The sequence below is a fragment of the Pleurodeles waltl genome, chromosome 2_1 (genome assembly GCF_031143425.1).
Source record: "Pleurodeles waltl isolate 20211129_DDA chromosome 2_1, aPleWal1.hap1.20221129, whole genome shotgun sequence".
Lineage (NCBI taxonomy): Eukaryota > Metazoa > Chordata > Amphibia > Caudata > Salamandridae > Pleurodeles > Pleurodeles waltl.
The window spans coordinates 843,861,638-843,884,106 of NC_090438.1; positions in this window are offsets into that span (position 1 = coordinate 843,861,638).

Below are 22,469 nucleotides of genomic sequence, written 5' to 3' on the forward strand. Positions count from 1 at the left end.
ATCCGCTAGGGGGTGAGCATATATGTTGAAGACTAATGGGCTTAGGGCCAAGCCCCAGGGCACACCCAAGGTGATCTCTGATCTAGCACTGGCTGAGAAGACCTGGACAGAACAACCTTCCAAGAAGTATGTCATCCAGGCCAAGGCTGTGCCCTGAAGTCCCTATGTCTTTAGCCTTTCTAGGAGGATGGAATGGTATGCAGTGTTGAAAGCCACAATGAGATCTAATAAAATCAGCGTGCCTATTGTACCCTCATCCAAGAATTATCTCAGATATTCAGCGACTCCTAGGAGGGTGGATTCAGTGCTGTGTCCTGCCAAAAAGCCCTAGTAAATGGATAAAAAGTTTTTGGATGACCACAAAGGTGGTAAGGTGCGAGTTGATGTGCTTCTCCAAAATCTTGGTGAAAAGGGGTGCCATTAAAATTGGTCTGAAATTAGACCAATTGGTGGGGTTTAGACTAGGCATTTTTAAAAGCAGTAAGACCATGATATGTTTCCAGACCAGCGGGATCAATCCTTGACGTAGTGAGGAATTGAGCAGTCTAAACAACATTTGATGAAGATCTGGATTAAAAAGAACAAGCTGTGATGGAGTGAGTGCATTGAGCGGTGTATGGCCAGAAACTGAGTAAGGTCAAACTGGGACAGTGAGCCCATTATAGAGGAGGCCAAGGACATATATAATGAGTTCTAAACCCTTCTTGGAACAGTATCCTGGGTGCTGATACTAAGTGAAGTATAGGCAGCCTGCTAATCAACCATATAAGGCTTCTTAAGATGGCCCTGAATATCAGCCACCTTTTTCTATGAAGAAGTGTGACAGTTCTTTGCATTGATTTTAAGTCAACAAAGGCACCAGAGATACTTTACTAGGATCTGACAGATCCCTGACCACATTAAAATGTTTCTTTGGAAAAGTGTGGACACTGGAAATTTTGTCTGAATAAAATGCCTCTCAGGTGGCCTTGCATTGTTCATGAGTATGTTTCAGAGCTAGTTTATTCTGTACTTTGTGATCTTTATCATAAGCCTTTCTTCATTCTCTTTCTAGCCCCTCACAATGTTTTTTTCTCTAAACAAATGAAGTTGCTGAACAAAATTGCAGGGGAATGGATTCTCTCTGAGGAGCTTGAAGTCATTGGCAGCTGACCAACCAAGGGATGACCTTGGTCCACTATCTGTATCAAGTCTGGTGCAGTGTGGCACAACTGTGCATTCAGAACAGGGGCATCTAATAATGACCAGTTACTCGATTTGCCCAGAGCAGTGACTGGTATCATAACAGAAGTAGTTTGGTCCCTAAAAGAAAACAGCACTGCTAAATGATCTGACCAACCTAACAGCAGGGGCATGTAATAAGATCCATAAGATTAGAAAAAATAGGATCAAGAAGGTGGCCCGCCTTATGTGTAGGTGCTGAATTAATAAGACTCCGATTCCACACACTTATATCCTCTATGAGTGTTGTAGCCAACTTACACATGGGATCTTCAAGGTGAACATTGGAATCACCTGAGTGTAAAATTTGCATATTTCAAATTAAAATTCAAATAAAAAATCCAATTCACTTTATTTCGGGCACAAATGTGATCATAAAAGTATAAAAAATAGACATAATAATCCAACACTTTGAATAAAAACATACCTACATGTAAAATAGAAAAACATTTTTTATAAGAAACAACAGTAAGTGAGGTTTCAAACATACAGGGGTTAATACCAACATAAGCCCACGATCACAGGCAGGCTATTCTCTTACTAACGAAAGGGTAGAAAGTAAAGTGCAATACATAGTACCAAAATCATGGAGCAAAAAGATTGAAATATAGATCATTTTCAACTGATGGTTTATTCATCCAACTAAAACATTAATGAGTTTCTTCTACTGACTTCATAGTTCCAAAAGGAGCAGATATTAAGGCAGATAAAGGGGGAGTCTAGCTGTTGTAGGTACACAAGAGCTGATCTCGAAGATCTCAGATAATCAGAATTAAGATTTTTTTCTATTGATAAAAAATTTACAAAAAAGGTGCAATGCAAAAGAATTTTCAGGGATGATTCGTCTTATGGGCTGAACAAGGCTTTAGAGGAATAAAATCGGCCAAGGGGAAAGCCGAGGTGGCAGTTTACAAATCCTAACCTAAACCTGGTTAACAATAACCTATCCCATGAGTCATCGATCCACCCAAGCTAGGGCTCCATGGACGGGGAAAGGTGGAGCTCTACATTCTCTCTAACGGTTTGTTTGTTAATTTCAAGATCATTCCTTATTGATCTCAACCTACTTTAAAGGCATTTTTCACCCACAAAATGTCAGTTTTTCATATAGATGCAGAAATGGTGAAAAAGCTGGCCTACCCACCTTCCTTAACTTAGTTTTAATATAGTCAAACCAGGGGATTTTTATGCTACTCTTGCACTTGAGTCAATCTTTAATGATTTCTCTATTTACCGAGGAGTGCGAATTAGCCCAGATAGAACACCACAGAAGCAAGGGGTCCAACTTAATAATATCCTCAACATACTCCATCCCTAGCTCCTTGTGAACTATAAAGGTGGAGCATACAAGTGGGATGCCCAAGAGATATCAGACTTTCCTATTTGATTCCACCTGGAGGAGGCTAGTATTTGTATGTCCCCAAATGCCAGTACGGACCAGGAGGCATTTCCTCTTTAGACTCCCAATTGAAGGGCAACAGTTTTTTTCCCAATATATTTTACCAAATTGAAGATGCATCCAATCATACTAGCACATTTCTGCTTCACCTTGGCAATAGAAGGTCCACAGATGATCTTGGTGGATTCTAGCATCCATGACTACACCCTGGTATGAGAACTCCATGGTCTGGGCAACAGGATGACCATTTAGGGCTATGCCCCTAACCTTATAGTTGTGGGGTTTATATACCATAATAAAAGTCTTCATTTGATTAGTAGCCAAGCCCAGTTCCCCCATATAAGATACAAATTCCTGAAATAAAACATTAAGACCATTAGGAGCTCTAGATAATAAAACCACATAATCTGCTTATATTAACACTGGGACATTTTTCTAGGCCTGGGTGAAAAACTATGCTCCGCTGGCGGAGTTTGCGGAATTTGTGGAATTCGGCAACTCCGTGTCCGTGTGAAATGCTGGGTTACCAATAGAATCAACTCTCCGCAACGTATCAGAATTTCTTTGTCCCTCCCCCTTTGGCACGCACTTTCTGTCATTTTGCGCTCGCAAGTTGTGAGATGAAAGACTCATGATCACAAACGAGATTTCTACCCACACGCGAGAGTTAGCGCTACACCAGCAACTTCGGATGTGTCTTTTTTGACATAGGCGAGCGCGACTGAGCGCGATCAACTGCTGCTGCTACCTGGTGAAACTGAAGCAGCTAAAACCTACAACTTTGAGTGAAAAATCTTCTCAAATTGATCATTTGCTTTGATATTATATAAAAGGAGTACTTTTTTTTCCCCAAAACAGGAAGTTCCTCAGAGACGCCAACTTCCTTTTCCTGTCCAGCAGGCTCCTCCCACTGCTTTGTCCATCTCCTAGTCACTTTTCATTTGGATTTTGAGTTGGAAGGATGACTCATTTTGTCTCCTGGATATATCATTGAATTTAAGGACTGTTGCATTTGACTTTTCACAAGTAAGTTAAAAACACTTGGATGAGAGTGTTGTACAACTTGTTTGTTTGATAGGGGGCATGCACCTGGATATAGCAGTACTTTTATTTGATTTTTTTTATTTATTTTGGTGGGTGGCCTGTGTTTGTGGCCTAGTTATATTTTTACTTGTAATTTTTGTTCTATAAGGGAAAAATGTTTTACTGGTCATTACATGTTCTCCATGTTTTTTTTTGTAAATTTGCAATATTGATTAAAATGAATGTTAGTGTTAAGTAGCATAGTCTGCTACTCTAACAGGCCTTCCAGCTGTAGGGCCAGTGCTAGTCACTGGTGCATGATGAAAAACAACTGTTTGTGGTGTTTGTGGTACTGAAACACCATGCATGGCATTGGATTAAAGATAACAAAATGTTGTTTGGTGGTATTTCACATTTTTCTCTGCAAACAGTGTATGGGCGTTATAATACTTGATGCCTTTGTATGATGTGTGTTGTTGTTGTAAACATTTTAGCCTTTTAATTTTAGTTTTTGGACTTACTAATACTGACCTACTGCAATTGTTATCCTCCTATAACATAGCCTTCTTTGTCTGGCCAGTGCATGAGAGTGTTTGTCATGAGATGTGGCCAGGGGGCCTTTTTGTATAATCAAAATTATAGTCCTATACCTATAGGTGTTTTTTGTTTTCTATTGATCCTTCTTATTGTTTGATGTGTCTGGTGGCCATTTTGTTTAGGCATCCAGTAGTCCTGCATGTGTTCTTCTTTGTTGTGGTGGCCAAGCCTCCTTTCTGGTTGTTGTTTGACCAAGTGGATGGTTGTCCTTTTGTTTAGCCATCCAGTATGCTTTAGGACTGCATGTGTTCTTCTTTGTTGTGGTGGCCATGCCTCCTTGCTGGCTGTTGTTTGGCCATATATCTTGCGGCCATTTGCAGTGTTTATTCAGGCATAATAGAAAAATGCTTATTACTAAATGTACAGTATGAGCAGTTTTTAATTTTTTATTAGACAGGCCAAAAGCCTTTGAAATGTAGGTGTCAGGCCCTATAACTTCCCAGTCCAGGAAGAGCCATTCAGTATGCAGATAAGTGCAGGTGTGACTAAGCATCCTGTGTTTGTGGTTTTCTGGGTGAAATGCACAAGGGAGCCGACAACCAGCCCAGCCCAGATGTTGATTGGAGGCAGGCTGTAAGTCACTGATGGATTGTAAGTGCAGAGAAATGCTCACTTTCTAAAAGTGGCATTTCTAAAACAGTAGTATAAAATCCAACCTCACCAATAAGCAGGGTTTTCTATTACCGTTCTGGCCATACTAAATATGTCTTGGTTACCCCTTTCAGAATCTACCACTCAAACTGTATATGAGGCTAACCCTAAGGCTATCTCATGAAAGGAGCAGGCCTCACAATAGAGGAAAACAAATTTATGAGTTTTCTACTACCAAGACATATAAAACACTAGTAGCATTCAATTTACCGGCCCGGGACACATGTAATGTTCTTTGCTAGGGACTTACAAGTACATCAAATATGCCAAATGAGAATTAACCAATCTTACTATGTTTAAGGGAGAGCATATGCACTTTAGCACTGGTTAGCAGTGATAAAGTGTGCAGCCTCCTAAAACCAGAAAAAACAGTGTCAGAAAAGTGGAGGGAGGCAGGCAAAAAGTTGGGGGATGACCACCCTAAGGCTGTCAGGTCTAACAACCAGTTACAAATTCAACAGTCCTGGCCATAAGGCCACATCCTCCTATTGCTGCCACAGAGGCAAAGAATGTCAGGCATCCAGTGCCCCTCCTGCCGATCCTTTCCTCATGCCTTTGCCTGGCTGCCAGTTGTGAAGAAGGGCTTTGCTTCTATAGAATGAGGACATTTGTTCCTTTAAAGGGATCTCCTAAAGAGATACAGGGCTGCATTTCTTATGTCTGCTTGATTCCCTCTACCTTAGCTGCTGGCTGCAGTTACTGTTCTTGGGGTAGGGTGACCAGATTTTAAGGAGTACAAACCGGGACAGGTCAAACATAAAAGAAGCACTAAAGCTTTTAGTCTCACTTGTATATATGGCCTGTCCCTTTTTTTGTGTAACCTTGGAAACCTGTGCCTGCAAAAATATATATGTATAGAAAACCCACTTGTGGTCACTAGTGGGTAGTCATAGTTAGGACCTAGGGCCAGATGTATCATCACGGCCCTTTGCGATTTGGTAAAAATAGGGATTTTTAAGAAATCGCTATTACTGACTCGCAAAGTGCCATGTATCACATTTGCGATTCGGTAATAGCGATTTCTTAAAAATCGCAAATGCTATTACCGAATCGCAAATTGCGATACCGGCCCATTTGCAGCTATGGGCCTGTTGGCCCATAGCTGTGATTTTTTTGCATTTCCAAAATTGCGATTTCTGAACCAGAAATCGCAATTTTGGAAATGCAAATCCCCAGGGTGCTCGGGGCCTATGGCCCCCTCTGCTTCACCCCAAAAATGTTTTGGGGGACATGTAAAGTACACACATGCCATAAGGGCATGTGTGCTTTACATGTTCAATTAAAAAATGCATTTTAAATGCATTTTTAAATTTTGCACCAGGTTACCACCTGGTTGCAGTCCATGGTATTTTGCATGTGCAAAATGCCATTCTGCGAAAAATCACAATTTGCGATTTTTTGCAGCATTCCCTTGCGACCTGGAATTTGCGAATCGCAAATTGCGACTCGCAATTTCCAGGTCGCAACGCAAGAAATCGCAATTTTAGCGATTTCTTATTTGTGGTCTGCGTATGCCTTTCATGCATTGCAGACCACTGTTTTGCACTCGCAAACAGCCAAATTTACCGATTCGCACCGTTTGCGAGTGCAAAACTTTTTCATACATCTGGCCCCTAGTTTCCATTGAAAACATGTGTTTTTGACTTGACTATATCTTTGGTGCCATTTGACAAATCTTCATTATGTTTTGGCAAACAAAGTGTGCCAGTGGTTCTTGTTATGCATGGAAATTTTTGGGGTGATCCGTCAAGCGGGCTGAAAAAAGGGGGGCTAATAAAAGTGCATTACCAATGTTAAATGGAGAGATTAGGGAGCTTCATAACAAAGGAATCTCCTAAAATGGCCACCCAGAGAAAAAAGAGCCCCAATTTAGCACAAATATCACCCAAATGTGGCCCAAGTATAGCCCAATGACAGAAGTGTGCAAAACACTTAGGGCCAGACTTACAAGAAGCTGTTGCACCATGGTGCTGCTACAAAATCAGCTGTGCTGCCCCAGTTTTTAAATGCAGGGCTGTGCCATATTTACAAGACTATGGCGCAGCCCTACATTTCCCCCTGTGCTAAACGAAGCTGCCTCCACCAGCACAGGCATCCTTGCACCATAATGGAAGGGCATCTGTGTTGAGAGGAGTGATTGTTTATGTGCAGGAAGGTGTCGCTTCCTGCACATAAACAATCTGCAGTGGTGATTTGCCACTTGTATGTGTGCTGCGGAATGCAGCACACATAGAAGTACAAAAGCATTATTTTTGAATGATTATAACTCATGGAGCCACTAATGGCCCTGGGGACCGCAGCCCCCCTCTGCCAGTTCCTGCTATGCCCTGGGATGCCTACCCCCGAGGACATAGCTGTTTGCTGTGGCTTGGCTACAGCTCTGTAGCTGCAGTCAAGCCACAGCAAACACTTCCGAAACCGAACCTTTCATCTCTGTTCCCTGCATGCGTGGAGGGAACTGAGATGAAATGCTCCAGCAAGCAGGGAGATGCTGCTAAAAGCAGCTCCTGCTTGCTTAAGGAATGGCACCACGAGGTAAGCCTTGAGGCCTACCCTGCAGTGCCAGATAGCCCGTAAAGGGCATTTTTCTAGATATTTTAAAATAAATGAATAAATAAATATGTAGGGACCAAGGGGAGCCCTTGAGGGCTCCCTCGCGGTCCCAGATAGCCATGAAGGGCTAAACAAATGGAAAAAATGAGACAGCAATAGCTCAGCGTAAAGGTCACAGACCTTCACACTGACCATTTAGGGTTCCAGTCCAGTTGGACTCACTTCCTGCTTTTTTTTTCTTTCAAAGTACAAATTATTTTAAGTTTTTTAAAATGACAGATACATTTTTAATTTTTAATTGTACAGAAATATCTCATTCTAAGGGGTATTTATACTTTGTTTGCGCTGAATTTGCATCAAAAGCTTTGACGCAAATTCAGCGCAAAACTAAAACCATATTTATACTTTGACGCTTGACCCCGCGAACATCAAAATTCAGCAGTGTGCATCATTTTCTGGATGCGTGAAACCGCCTTGCGTTAATGACATGCAAGTTAGGCGTTCCCGTCTAAAAAATTACTTTAAGGCATGTGCGCCTTATTCCTACTCCTGCCTCATTTTGACGCACAGGAAGGGGCGAGCCAAAAAATGACTTTAAGGCATGTGCGCCTTATTTATACTCCTGCATCATTTTGACGCACATGAAGGGGCGGGCCTTAAAAAAGGCGCACAGCCTGATTTCCACTGTTTTTTAATGCCTGGGTGAGGGCAAGCATTAAGGGACCTGTGGGCTCATTTCCATGGTCTCTGACCATGGACGCAGTCCACAGGTGCCCCTCCCTGCCACCCTCGCCCACCCCTGGAGGACACCCATGGATGGGGGAACCCATCCCTGGTAAGTACAGGTAAGTAGAGGTAAGTATTATTTTTTTTAAATTGGCATAGGGGGGCCAACTTGGGCCCCGCTACATGCCCCTCTGCCCAATGACCATGCCCAGGAGACAGAAGTCCCCTGAGAATGGCCATTGGGCAAGGGGGCATGACTCCTGTCTTTCCTAAGACAGGAGTCATTTCAATGGGGGTTGTGCGTCAAAAAATGGAGTAAGTCCGGTTAGAGCCATGATTTTTTACTCTAACCTGACTTGCTCCATTTTTTTACGCACATCCCCCATTGTTCCCTACACCTGCGCTGCCCGGTTATTGTCATTCCTTTTTACTCTACCCAGGCCTCAGCGCCGGCTAACATCAATCCATAAATAAGGCGCCCGCCTGATGCGTTGGAATGGCGTTAGGCGGCGGTAAATTCTTTTACGCAAACCAGCGCCGGCAGACTTACGCAAACACTGATGCCCCAATAAAATACTTATGCGTGCATTCTCACACCCAGACAGACACTCTCACAGCCACTCTCACACACATATACACCCTCTCACACCTGTTCTGACCCAGAAATGCCGTGGCCAACTTGCGCACTGCACGGCTGAAGGCTGTGCACAGCAAGGGGTTGGGTGGTTAGGTGGGTTGACTGCAGGGTCTGGCTGCAGGCCAGGTTTTGCAGGCAATCTTCCTAGCACATACGTGAAGGTTGTGCACAGTGCAAGGTTGAGTGCTTATAGGGGGTTGGCCTCCGGACCTGTCCGGAGCCCGGTCCCTGGGACCAACTGCCTCTGCGCATGTGGTTGGATTCACGTATAAAAATGAAAATTACTATACCTTAAAAAAAAAACTTCGAAATTTACTGAAAAAACCTATGGTCACTGGGATGTTATAGTTAGGAAATAAAACTTTCAAAAACATAAAAATTCAATTAAAAAACAAAGGTTACAGGGACCTTATAGTTAGGATCACATTTTAAAGGTGCAAAACCATAGAAATGCACCAGTTATAGTTAGAGTTCCCTCAAGTAACTATATCTCATACCCTAGGGTAATTATAACTCATCCCTGGCCATGCACTGCTAATGACCCCACAAATGACGGCACTCATGATATCTTTGATATCATTGATGATATCAATGTAATATTTTTAGCACATTTTTTGACACAGAAACTGTGCATGGCGGGGGTGTGAGTTGTGAAACCTATTGTATTTAATATAAATCTTAAAAAGAGCTTTCATGCTGCCCTCTTGCTTTTCTTGCTTTTTATTGGTTCCTGTGCTTGTCACTTACTTTTCCTCCATTTCTATTGGCTGTAGCACTATCCTGCATTTACCATACATGCTCCCTGTGTTTTTTTTCTTATTAGTGTCCCCAGGCCCCAGTACTCTGTTCATCCGCTTTAGTCTCAGAACTTATTTTTTTAATTGATTTGCTACTTTACACATAGCACAAACTACAAAGAAGGTTATCGGAGCACTTCACAGGCATGGAAAGATTAAGTGATCTGCGCATAAACACTGGATGTTGTGCATCATACCAAGACTTGAACCCTGATCACAACAGCACTCACCAGTTCCCCTGGGGCAAAGTGCACTCCCCAGTTCCCATAGGGCCGAGGCAGGCACCCACTCTAGTGCTCCCCGTTTGTTGCAAGGCCAGCACTTGTTCACTTTTCTTGTCTCAAGGGTTGGGTTTGGCAGCTCTTTGCCAGTTTATGGCACTGCATTCAGCACTCTCTCTTGTTCCCAGGAGCAAATGCTGAAAGGAGAGGAACTGGTTTCCCATGTACTTCAGCTGGAGGCTAGAAAGGAATCAGGCTGTCAAGAACTTCTGCTCATCCGCCTTGAAGTGATGGTTTGACATGCACCTTCCGTTTCATTGAGCCTGTACACATTACTGCTGGTGATTGCTTGTGCATCTTACTTAAATGGCTTTCCACAGGTAGAGGATTTGTAAGGTCACTAAATTAGCACACATGATGCACGCAAGATAAAGATCGTTCCTGTGAACTCTGGAGATAACCCAGTTCTGATTGGGTTCTTTCTTAATAAAATGTTCTTGTTCTTTTTCTGAGAGAACTTTACTCACAGCAGAATTGTAATGCAAATATTATGAAGGTTAATGGAAGTCTTATGAAATGAAAATACCCTTTTTTTTGTCGGAATGTCAAAGACTTCCTTCTTAGTGTGCACTAACTGGGCAGCAAAGGCTTCTTGCAAGTCTGTTTAATTTTAGCACATGACTTTACCTCTCTAGAGAAATGAAGCAGCAAATATCTTCCATTAGTATGGTATAATTTAGCTAAATCTTACAACAACAAAAATATATTAATCACATAGGTGAAACCTAATGCATTTACAAATCTTTGTTAAATATATTTCACCCCTAAGCTAGGCCTTATATGGCCCCCAGGGCAGGGTGCAATGCATGTAAAAGGCAGGACATGTACTTGCAAGACTTACATCCCCCTCCAGTGAAAAACTCCCAAATTTGTTTTTCACTACTGCAAGACCTCTCTCTCCCAGGATAACATTGGGATTAAATTATTTCATTTTATAAGTGTAATTCATAATCAGAAAGAGATACGTTTGTCAAGTTTGGTGTCTCTGATCTCACAATTTAAAATTGCAACTTATGGTGAAGTTGGATTTTCGTTTGCAGTTCTGAAAATGCCACTTTTAGAAAATTGCATTTTCTTACTTTTGACATTGGGGCCCTCATTACAACCCTGGTGGTTAGTGATAAAGTGGCGGTAATACCGTCAACAGGCTGGTGGTAAATACCGCCAAATTATGACCATGGTGGAAAGAGCTCAGACAGACAGCCACTTTACCACACCGACCGCTAGGGCGGAATCAACAATTACCATGGCGGTAACCGCCTACAGCCAGGCGGAAGCCAATGTTCCGCCCACTGTATTATGACAGTCCAATCTTCCACCTTTTCCGGGGCGGTATCAACGACATCAAAAGCCTGTCGGAAAGAGATCTCAGAAGTCAAAGGACTCACCTGTGGAGACTCAGGGAAGAACCATGCCACCATGGAGCCCAAGCTGCATGTCTTCCCAATGCTCTTCTATGTCCTTCTCCACCACGAACATCAATGACGGCGAAGACGACCACGGTGACTACAGCCGCCTAGCACACAGGGGATGGAGGGAGGAAAAGGAGAGTGACACACACACACGCAACATGCAGCACCCCCACCCCCAACACCATACACACAAGCAGGTACAGTAACATAACATATTAATCCCGTTCTCCTCAGGAATAATGCAAGGACAACTCCAATAGATTAAAGTGAGTGTAATAAGATAAATATAGTACCAATACGTGCATCCAAATAAAAGGTATATACATATTTTCAAATGAAGGGACACTGCCCAGTCCTTAATGTTCGTAGGCCACAGGGCCACATTACAAAGTCCAAGGCCCCACTTTACTCCTGCAACAACACGTAGAGAACACTGCAGGGGCATCAGTTCAAAAATAGGCAGGCACCTCAGGGAGACGGGGAGTGGGGGGGCACCTCAGCCGTAAGAGGGTACGACGCCACTGGTCCTGGAGGGGGCAACATGCCCTATGCTTGGTCCTGGGGAGTGCAAGGCCAAAGTCTCTTGAGTGGGTGACTTGCCCACATCCTCTTGAGGGGGCAACATGCCCATTACTCGGTCCTGGGGAGTGCGAGGCCACCGTCTCTGAAGTGGATGGCTTCTCCATTGGTTCTGGAGGGGGCATCATGCCCTGTGAGCTGCATCTTGGGGAGGATGGCAGACAGCTTCTCCACTGGTTCTGGAGAGGGCATCGTGCCCTGCGAGCTTCATACAGGGGAGGATGGAGTGAGTGGATGGCTGCTCCACTAGTTCTGGAGGGGGCATTGTGCCCAGTGATGCAGATCTTGGGGAGTGCAGGGTCACAGCTGGGTGTCAATCCCACAGAATTTGCAGGGGGCAGGCCGGACATCAGCCCATGGAGGCAGGACTACACAATGTCCGTCGGTGGTCACGGCTGTTAAGTGGTGGTGCTGCTGCTGCTGGTAGTAGTTGTGGGGGGAGGCTCCAGCCCATCCCCTGCAGCCTCAGGCAGCTTCCCACTGGTGCCGCTGGAGCTGGTGGTGGTGGTAGGGGGAAGCACCTGCCCATCCCCTGCAGCTTCGGACGGCTGACCACTGGTGCTGCTGGAGCTGGTGGTGGTGGTGGGGGGAAGCTCTTGCCCATCACCTGCAGCTTCGGGCGGCTGCCCATTGGTGCTGTTGCTCCTGGTGGTGGTGCTGGTGGTGCTGGTGGCAGTGCTGGTGGCGGAGCTGGTGGTGGTGGGTGGGGGGAAGCTCCTACCCATCCCCTGCAGCCTCGGACGACTGCCCACTGGTGCTGCTGCTGTTGGTGGTGGTGGTGGGTGGAGGCTCCAACCCATCCCCTGCAGCCTTAGATGGCTGCCCACTGGTGCTGGTGCTGCTGCTGCTAGTGGTGGTGCTGGTGGTGGCGCTGCTGGCGGAGATGGTGGTGGGGGGAAGCTCCTGCTCATCCCCTGCAGCCTCAGATGGCTGCACCACCATGGTTGGTGGTGTGGGCTCCGACAGAGTCCAAGCACCAGGCCCCTTGTCCTTCCTGCCTGCTGGTGCAGGTCCCTTGCCCTTCCTGCTAGCAGCTGGGGATGGCTCGTTGCTCCTTTTGGAAGCAGCTGGGGATGGCTCCTTGCTCCTTTTGTCAGCAGCTGGGGTGGGTCCTTGCCCTTCCTTGCCCTTCCTTGCAGCAGCTGTGGGTGACTCCTTGCCCTTCCTTGCAGCAGCTTGGGGTGGCTCCTTGCCCTTCCTTGCAGGCACCCTTTCCGTCTTGCTGTCTGGTGCCCAGGATCCTTTCCCATCTGGAGTTGCTGGGGGCACTACTGGGCCCGTGACTGGGTGGCTGAGGTGCTTGCCTGGGTTTTGACCGCCCTGGCCTGATGTTACGGACGGGGGGAGGAGGGGTAGGGAAGAGGTCAAAGGTGGAGAGGAAAAGCTTTTTAGGGACATTGCGACTGGAAGAGGGAGAAGGTTTGGGAGTGGAGGAAGAGTGAGTGGTTGTTGTAGGTGTCTGTCTGCTGAGTTTGGGTGCATGTGCATGGGCTGGATGCTGTTGTGAGGTGGATGGTTGTTGGGTGTCTGAGTGCTTGCATTTGTGTACTTTGGGAGGGGGACACAGACACAGTGGTAGAGGACAGAGGGGGTGTGTGCTTGGCTGTTGAGGCGGTGACTGCCAGTGAGGTGTGTGTTCTGATAGGTGTGCTGGTGATGCTGGTAGTGGATGAGGATGTAGTGCATGCAGGTGTGTAGACGCCACTGGGACGGATGTGGAGGACGAGGAGGAGGGGGACACAGTTGAGGAAGTGGATGTTGGTATGTCTGCATGTGGATGGTGTTTGTGTGAGTGCCTGTGGGATGAAGTGTGGTGCTTGTGTTTGCGTGTGCCACACTTGTGTGTTGTCCTGTGTGCATGCTCGTCTGCCTGTGTGCTTGGGTTAGGTTCAGGTTGAGAGAAATGGGTTTGGGTAGAGGAAGTTGGAGGGGGAGTGTGGAAACAGGGACAAAGGCTGCCATCAGAGAGGAGGCCAGAGCCTGGATTGATCTCTGTTGGGCCGCCAAGCCAGTGTGAATGCCCTCCAGAAATGCATTGGTCTACTGCATTTGGGCTGCCAACCCCTGGATGGCATTCACAATGGTTGACTGCCCAACAGAGATGGATTGCAGGAGGTCAATTGCCTCCTCACTCAGGGCATCAGGGCTAACTGGAGCAGGGCCTGAGGTGTCTGGATTGAGGTAGATGCCCTCCCTCCTGTGTAAGCAGGCACGGGCAACTTGCTGAGGGGCTGCTGGGAAGGTGGTGCTAGTACGGGGGTGGCGGATGTACCTATAGATGGAGTGGGCACAGAGGTGTCCGCCACAACCAGGGAGCTTCCATCAGAGGAGGTATCTGTGTCAGAACTGTCCCCTTCTGTCTCCCCCGTGCTGCTCCCCTTTCCCTTCGTCCCACTGGTGCCCCCACCGTCGGTAGACTCTGCCTCCTGGGTCCTGTGGGATACAGCTCCCTCCATCGCCTGTACCTCTGCTCCTCCGCCAGATGATGCTAATGCACATGAGGACAGGGTGACAAAACAAGAAAGGGGGGAGAAAAGGATACTCTTGGTCAATGGTGGCACCAACACCACCGTTGGCATACACAACACACTCACACACAGGGAACATCCCTACGCACTAGGCAATTCACTGCCAGTTCCATTACAAGTCCCCAGTATGGAGCCCTGGTTCCCACCCAGTGGATGTTGGTATATGGGTATGGCGTGGGCCATAAGGGCTAGTGTGTGGCTAACAGTTGTCCCTCGATATTTGCAGGTGACTCTGGTTACCCCAACCTATCATGGCTACTGACCCCTGTGAGGAATCCCAGGACAAGGGCTGAGGAACGTTACAATGAGGCACATGGGTGAACAAGAAGGATAATTGAACGTACATTTGGCCTCCTGAAGGCCAGGTTTTGGTGCCTCCATCTAACAGGTCGATCCCTGTGCTACTCACCCAAGAAGGTCTGCTAGATCATCGTGGCATGCTGTATGTCGCACAACCTTGCCTTGAGATGCCATGTGCCTTTTCTGCAGGAGGAGGAGACTGGAGATGGCCATGTGGCAGCAGTAGAATCTGTGGACAGTGAAGAGAAGGAGGCAGAGGATGAGGATGAGGACAACAGAACTCCAGTGATTCGTCAGTACTCCCAATGACACACACATACCCAACAGTGTTATTGCACATTTCATTGACAGTTTCATGTTTGACATTGTCACTGGGAGGCTGTGAATTCCTACTTCTATGCCCACTCACTGTACCCTTTGGCATCTCTTTTTGCAGCTGTTGGTGCCCCACTATTGCTCCTGGTGTGTTCACTGCAGCCAACTACAGGTCTTTCCTATGTAAACATTACTGTACAATTGAATTGCAATGTTTAATCCTTGTTACACGAACACATACTTAAATCATTTGACATACTCCATACTTGTATTTTTTCAAGGTGTGTTTATTGCAGTGCTCTGACGAAAAGGGAGAAGTGCAATGGGCTGGGGTGATAATTGAGGAAAGTCCAGGTTAGAGTCCAGTCTATTTGTAGCACAGGTACATTGTCCAAGGGGGCATAGGAAGGGGTGCAATGGCAGTTCAAGTTGGACAGGGTGACAGAGTGAGACAAAAGGGTGACAATCAGGAGATTCCTATTTCCTGGCGGGGTCTTGGCAACAGTTTCTGGCTTCTGCCTGGATCGCAGGGAACGTTTGCAGGGTTATTCTTCTTCTGCAGGGAGTGGAGTGTTGGTGGACTGTTGGTCCTGTGGTGGGGCCTCCTGTCCACTAGCGGCAGCGGAGGTGGAGGACTGTTCAGTAGTCTGGCTAGTGGCAGGGGCCCGCTGGTGCACCACTGCCTCCCTCATACTGTTGGCCATGTCTGCCAGCACCCCTGCAATAGAGACCAGGGTGGTGTTAATGGCCTTCATGCCCTCCCTGATCCCCAGGTACTGTCCCTCCTGCAGCGGCATGTTCCCCTGCATCTTGTTCATGATCTGGCCCAGCGTATCCTGGAATGTTGATATGCTACCAGGATCACGGTGAGTGCCTCCTGGAGAGTGGGTTCCCTGGGCCTGTCTCTCCCTGGCGCACAGCAGTCCTCCCAGCTTCCCTGTTGTCCTTTGCCTCTGTCCCCCGAACCGTGTGCCCACTACCACTGATCCCAGGTCCCTGATTCTCCTGGGTTTGTGGGGTGCCCTGGGGTCCCTGTAGTGTGGACACACTGCTGATTGACATTTCCTGGGGACAGAGGTATGGGCCCACTGGGTGGGTGCTGTTGTGGTGTTTTTTGAGGGGGGAGGTTCTGTGGTGGTGTGAGACTGTGTCTGGGTAACCGACTGTCCGGAGGTCCCCGATGGGCCAGGTTGGTCACCCAGATCCAGGCGACCAGAGCTGCTGTCATCACTGTGGGCCTCTTCTGTGGGGGGACTGGATGTTGCTGGAACCTCTTCTCCAGTGACATTGGCTGGGATACCTGTGGGGATTTAAATGCAGTGTTATTGTTCCTGTGTGTGACATATTGTGCATGGGCGGATTGCCCTCTATGGGTGTAATTGCCCTGGCAGCTTTGCCTTGTGTGAGTTATTATTTGGTGGGCTAGCTGGTTGTCTCTAGTGTGCATGCTTTAGTGATTGGTATCCATGCAGGTCTGTGGGTGGTGTACATGCATTGGTGGTGCATGCAGGGCTTGGCATTGGGATGGGTAGGTTGTGATGGTGGGGTGTGTGGGAGGTGGTGGAGTGATGGGAGTGAGAGTGAGGGTGGGGGTATGTGATGGCATGCAGGTAGGGGAGTGATAATAGTTTAGAGTTGACTTACCAGAGTGCAGTCCTCCTCCTGCTCCGGACAGGCCCTCAGGATGCATGATAGCCAAGACTTGCTCCTCCCATGTTGGTAGTTGTGGGGGAGGAGGTGGGGGTCCACTGCCAGTCCTCTGAACTGCAAATTGGTGTCTTGCTGCAATGGAATACACCTTCCCCCGTAGGTCGTTCCACCTCTTCCTGATGTCATCCCTTGTTCTGGGGTGCTGTCCCACGGCATTGACCCTGTCCATGATCCTCTGCCATGGCTCCATCTTCCTAGCAATGGATATCTGCTGAACCTGTGATCCAAGTAGCTGTGGCTATCCCAGATGATTTCCTCCACCACGACCCTTAGCTCCTCCTCAGAGAATATGGGGTGTTGTTGTGGTGCCATAGGTGTAGTGTGAGTGGTGTGGGTGAGGGTGTGTAGAGTGACGTGTTGGGGTGTGTGATGTAAGGTGCGTCAGTGGTGTATAGGTGATAGTGGTATATGTCTCTGGTCTTGTCTCTGGTCTTGCTGTTTCTCTCTGGTGGCAATTGTTTGTATTTGCAAAGGATTTGTTTAATGTGGGTGTGTGGTTTATAGTGGTGTGGGTGTGTGGGTGTGTGTATGGGTGTCAGGTGTGTGTAGGTTGAATTATCCAATGTGGTGTTGTTTTGTATGTGTGTGTGTATTTTGAGTGTGGCAGTATGTACCACCAATAGTTTACCGCCATTGAACGTCCACCGTAGCGACTCGAGGGTCATAATGTGGTGGGCATTGTTCTGTTGGCGTAATGGTGTGAGTTTTGATACCGCCAGTTTATCACTGACCTTTGGGCTGGCGGATTTATGTAAGTGGCTGAATAGTGACGGATTGGTGTATGTGTGTGTCATAATATGGTAAGCGGATATCCACCCTGGTGTCTGTATGTTGGTGGCAGTCAGCATGGCGGTAAGAGGGATTTACCTCCAATGTCATAATGAGGGCCTTGGTGCCTACTGCCTGTTTCCAATAAATGTCGGGGTGGGGTGACAGCTGTCCTTGTGCATTCCCTTTAGACAGCCACACACAAAGGGAGCTTAGGTGTGACTTGTAAGCCATCAACATCCTGATGGGTCATCTATGTCAGAGTGGGAGGGAGGGGCTGACACTTAAACCTGAATGGGGAGTGTCCTGCCACACACAAAGGGCTACATACCCCATGTAGAGAGTCTGGAGTCAGGACAGGAAGGGGGAGCTGTGTTCACTCCAAAGACCTTTTTTGAAGTCTCCATCACTTCAAAAGTACATCTGGGTATAAGGACAGGAACTCTGACTCCACCAACTCAGTACACTTGTGTTAACACTAGATTATTCGATGTCGATGCACACATTTATATACACAAACAAAGTGACATCACCATTATTAGATTCCCCCGTCTTGAACTCTCCATCAGTCCCAGCACATAGGTACATGGTCAGGCAGGCTCTGAAACCTAGGCCTGAAGTTAATGACTGACAAGTCACAGGTGGGGTAACACTTAGCCGGCAGCCACATGCACAAGCAGGGAAACGTAGGTCAGATCCCACAGATAGGCAGCGACACCACAATGGTCCCTAGAGATTGGCCCTAACAAAGCACACATTGCCAGAGGGACATGTGCATTCCCAAAAACACCATAAAGTTAGATGGCACATGTAGTTAGGAACACATAGCCAATCGGCACACAGCACACACAATGAGCTCATGCCCCTCAGACCAGACATTTGGACATGAACTCGCTGGCCCACATTGTGCCCACGCCAGGACAAGGCCTACCTGTATTCACTATCTGGAATTGTATTTATGACTCCATGCCAACTTCTAGCATTTTTTATTAAAAGAGAATGTCTTTTATGGTTCTATGGCACTCAGAGAAATGGATACAAACTTGTTGCAATCCGATGCACAGTGAGGGTCCATACTGAGAACCCGGTTCTATAACTGCTCTCATGTTCATAATGTTTAATGAAATGAACTCTTCCTCTTTTTCAAGACACCACTTGTCATTTGTCTGTTAAGATAAATTGTTGCTGCAAGTTTGTCTCTTTTCACAGCAAGCATCACCATTTCCGACCGTGAGGCTCCAACCCGCCCATCCACTGCCAGAGACACTTTCCTTGTTCCTAGCTAATTTCTTCCGCTCCAACGGGTCTCTTAGCTCAATTCTGAGAAGGTAAAACTTCAGCGTGATTTGTCTGGGACTGTGTCCCTACATCCATCCAGCACTCCGTTGTGGCTAGCCTGAACTTTTGGATTTCACCTGTTCTAGTGTGACCAGATTCCTCGGTTGGCACTTTGTGCTTTGAAGCACAATGCTGCATTTTAGTCTTTAAACATGCATATATCAAATTCTACATATTGAGTTTCTGTTGTTTTGTTCTTGCTTTCCTGATAAAATTAAACTCTATTTTTTTAACTAGACGTGGTATGTTTTTGAGTGGTGTTTTCACTGTTTTGCAGTTTGACGTGTTGCATAAGTACTTTACACATTGCCTCTTAACTTAGGCCTTTCTGCTGTGTGCCAAGCTACGAGAGAGTGAGCGCAAATCAATTTATAGTGTGTATCTGACCTACCCTGGTTAGGATTCTGGTTCGTACTTGGGCAAGGTGCATATCTCTGCCAACCAGAAACCCAATTTCTAACAGGACTGTATTCGTCTTCCTATGCTATTAAAAACAGAAATGCCCTCTGTTTCCCAGATCATAACATGATCTTTTGTTTCTTCTTTTAAATCCCGATGCACAGACTAGGAACATAAGGATGCAAACACATTTTAGAAGTATTACATTTACAGTATTGTTCTAGTTAAAGCTGGTGTAATATACTTCATCCAGTTCTATTTGCACTGGGAGTTGATGGAGCTGGTATACCTGCCTTTGCTTTTTTTTGCCTAAGAGCATGCGCTGCCACTTTCAAGACATATTGTATACAGTAACGGATTTAGAGCCTGCCCACTGCTTACCATTCATTGGCCTCATTGCCACTTTTATTTGGTAACTCCTCATTGGCCATCACATGACAGCTTCACTTCTTCTTTTGTGGGGAACACAGTCCAAGTACTGATTGCTTCATCCTGAATTGTGTATTTCTGCCACACTCTCTGTAACTGAGGTACTATAATTATTTCTTCTTCCTATATTGTCCTTGTTATTTCTTCTTCACCTGGCATCCTTATGTGTGTTGTTTATTCCTTCTTAACTCCCACCCACCCATTGTCCCTATTGCTTCTTTATTCCCACCCTCCCCATTGACCATGTTGCTTCTGCCGCCTCCCATCTCTCTTGTCTGTGTTTGTTCTTCCCCTCCTGACCCTAACCATCTGCCCATGCTGCTTCTGCCCTTTCCATCTTTGTTGTAATGTTTTTTTTAACACCTGAATGTTTGTCTCTTCCACCTTTCCTCCGATTGTTCGTGTTGACTAACAACCTCACTCATGTTGCCTATGTTGCCCAACCCCAGCCGCAAATAAGAAAAAAGAAATGCTGGCCACATCATACCAATTTCTTCATACTTTTAGCCATGCTGCACAGTAGCCCACCACTCTACAATAGCTCAAATACGTTGGCAAAGCCAATACACGTTTTATAGGCAAAACCTATTGGCTTTGCCACTGCTTTTTTCATGAGCTGCTAATTTGGTTGCTGCATTTATGTAGTTGGATAGTCACTTGTCAATCATGAATGGAGTCCATACATGCCATTCCAATGAAGCTCTGTTAACCTAATGCTTCCAAATAACATGCTTTGCTCAAGTGAATAAAACCGGTCTTTAAATGTCCCCAAATATTGTATCACTTATCCAGGCCAACATTCAAACACAGTATCCCATGAATGACACACATGGTATAGGGCAAACATTATGAAATCATAAAAAGGCACACATCTATTACATCCTTAACTACCCCTGCTTAGATCGTACTCCTTTTTCATTTAACATTTTTATGTCTTGTTCTAGATGTACAGCGTATTCCTCACACATGTAGAGTCTCCACCCCAGGTACGAAGGTTTTCCACTACACGTGGAGGGGAGGCTCTGCTTTTGGGTGGAGATTTCAACCTAGCACAAACAAATAGGAAATAGCATACATGAAGCCAGCCATTTTGTTTTCATTCTGGACCATATTTTCCTCTGAGAAGCTTTTTCTTCCATCCTGCTGCTTCTTGCTACTTTCTTGGCTCCAACATGACAGAGAGACTTGAACAGAAGACCCACTTTTTTCTGTGTCAGAATTAAACATCATCAGGAAGAGGGTCGTAGACAAATGCCCTCAGATTTATGGGAAATCTAAAATAAATGCAAAAGAGCAATGCAGCATGGCACCAAATCTGGTGGAACATTGCCATATGCTGCAGAGCAGTGGGTGTCCACACTGAGCGGGGAAGCTGTCCCACAAGTGCTATAGGTGACCCTGTATGAAGGCACAGGAATTTATAGGCTTGCTCACTGAGCCACATACAAAGCAGTCATACTCAAACTTCCTGAAAGCTGCCTGGCTGACACTTCATGCTCAGCTGGACGAGCCTGAGCAGCTAAGAAGAGATAAGTATGTGTATGTTAGCACTGGGAACGTAGGTTTGATTTTTGAAGGTGCAGTCCTGTCATATTTTTACTGTTATCTTGGTCATGCTCCTACTAATTCTACTCAACTTTTGTTGTTGTTGTATGAATGTTTTGAAAGTTCAAATTTAATAACATGCACTTTTATTATTTTCTTTCATTGGCTAATATACATTTGACCTTATGTATCACTTATCAGTGATACACAGTAGCATTGTGTACCTTTACTATACTTGTTAACTACCATTTGAGAATTTGACTTTCTATATTCACACAATTGCGAAATAATGTGTTGAAGTTTTGAGGTGCAAATATATACACTAGTTTTACCTCCTTTAAAATGATTTGTAAGCTGGTGGAAAAAATATCTCCTCAAAGATGACCAATGTGTTGAACTTGCTGTAAAACTGTAAGTACACCAACTGAATAATGAGTCTTGAAATAAATCAACTATTACATACTGTTTCACCTACTTTGAATGGCTGATACCACAGCTATTTTTTGAATTAGCAATTTTAAGGTTTGCAAATTCACATAAGAATGAATGGATAGAAGTGTGGTATAATCTCCACATTGTAAGTTAAAAATATTTAGAAAGGCATTATCAATACAACGATTTAACAAATACCTCTTTTTCACATTCTTTTTCAGTGGACCGGGCTGGCCAACCAAGAAAAAAGCAGGACAGTGGACAAGAAAAGACACTCTTGGCTCAGAGGCCAGTACAACCTCTTAATACAGTCAGTGAGGAAGAGGAAGCGACCACCAGCACGGGTGATGTGCCTGACCATAGAGTAACTGGATTTGCCTCCAAGAGACTCCGGACAGGGACTAAAGAGTCATCTGGGGTAGGGGCAGCGGTTTTCCTCTTGGCCTTGAGGAAGAATAAATAGGGATGTCCCAAGAGCTTTGCCAGCACAATCTGGGCTTGCCTCCAGCCCATCCTTACTTCCTGAGGCCCCATTCCATAGAGGCCTCCAGCAGCAACCCCTGCATCAAACCTTTTTCTCCGTGCCCTCATGAAAGAATAAGAGCACTTTGTGTGCTGCACAATCCAATTCCCAAGATTCTTGCTCTGTGGCTGCATTCACGGACGTCATATTGCTGTTAGTAGATTCTCCAGGAGCGCTCTCTTGGGCCATCATTACTTAATTGAGAGGTCCAGTTGCTCAGAGAGACAGTCTCTGGGGAGATTCAAAATTTAACTGGCACCCTGACCTCATTAATTCAGTCTTGTTTGCCTTTCCAACCTTCCCAAC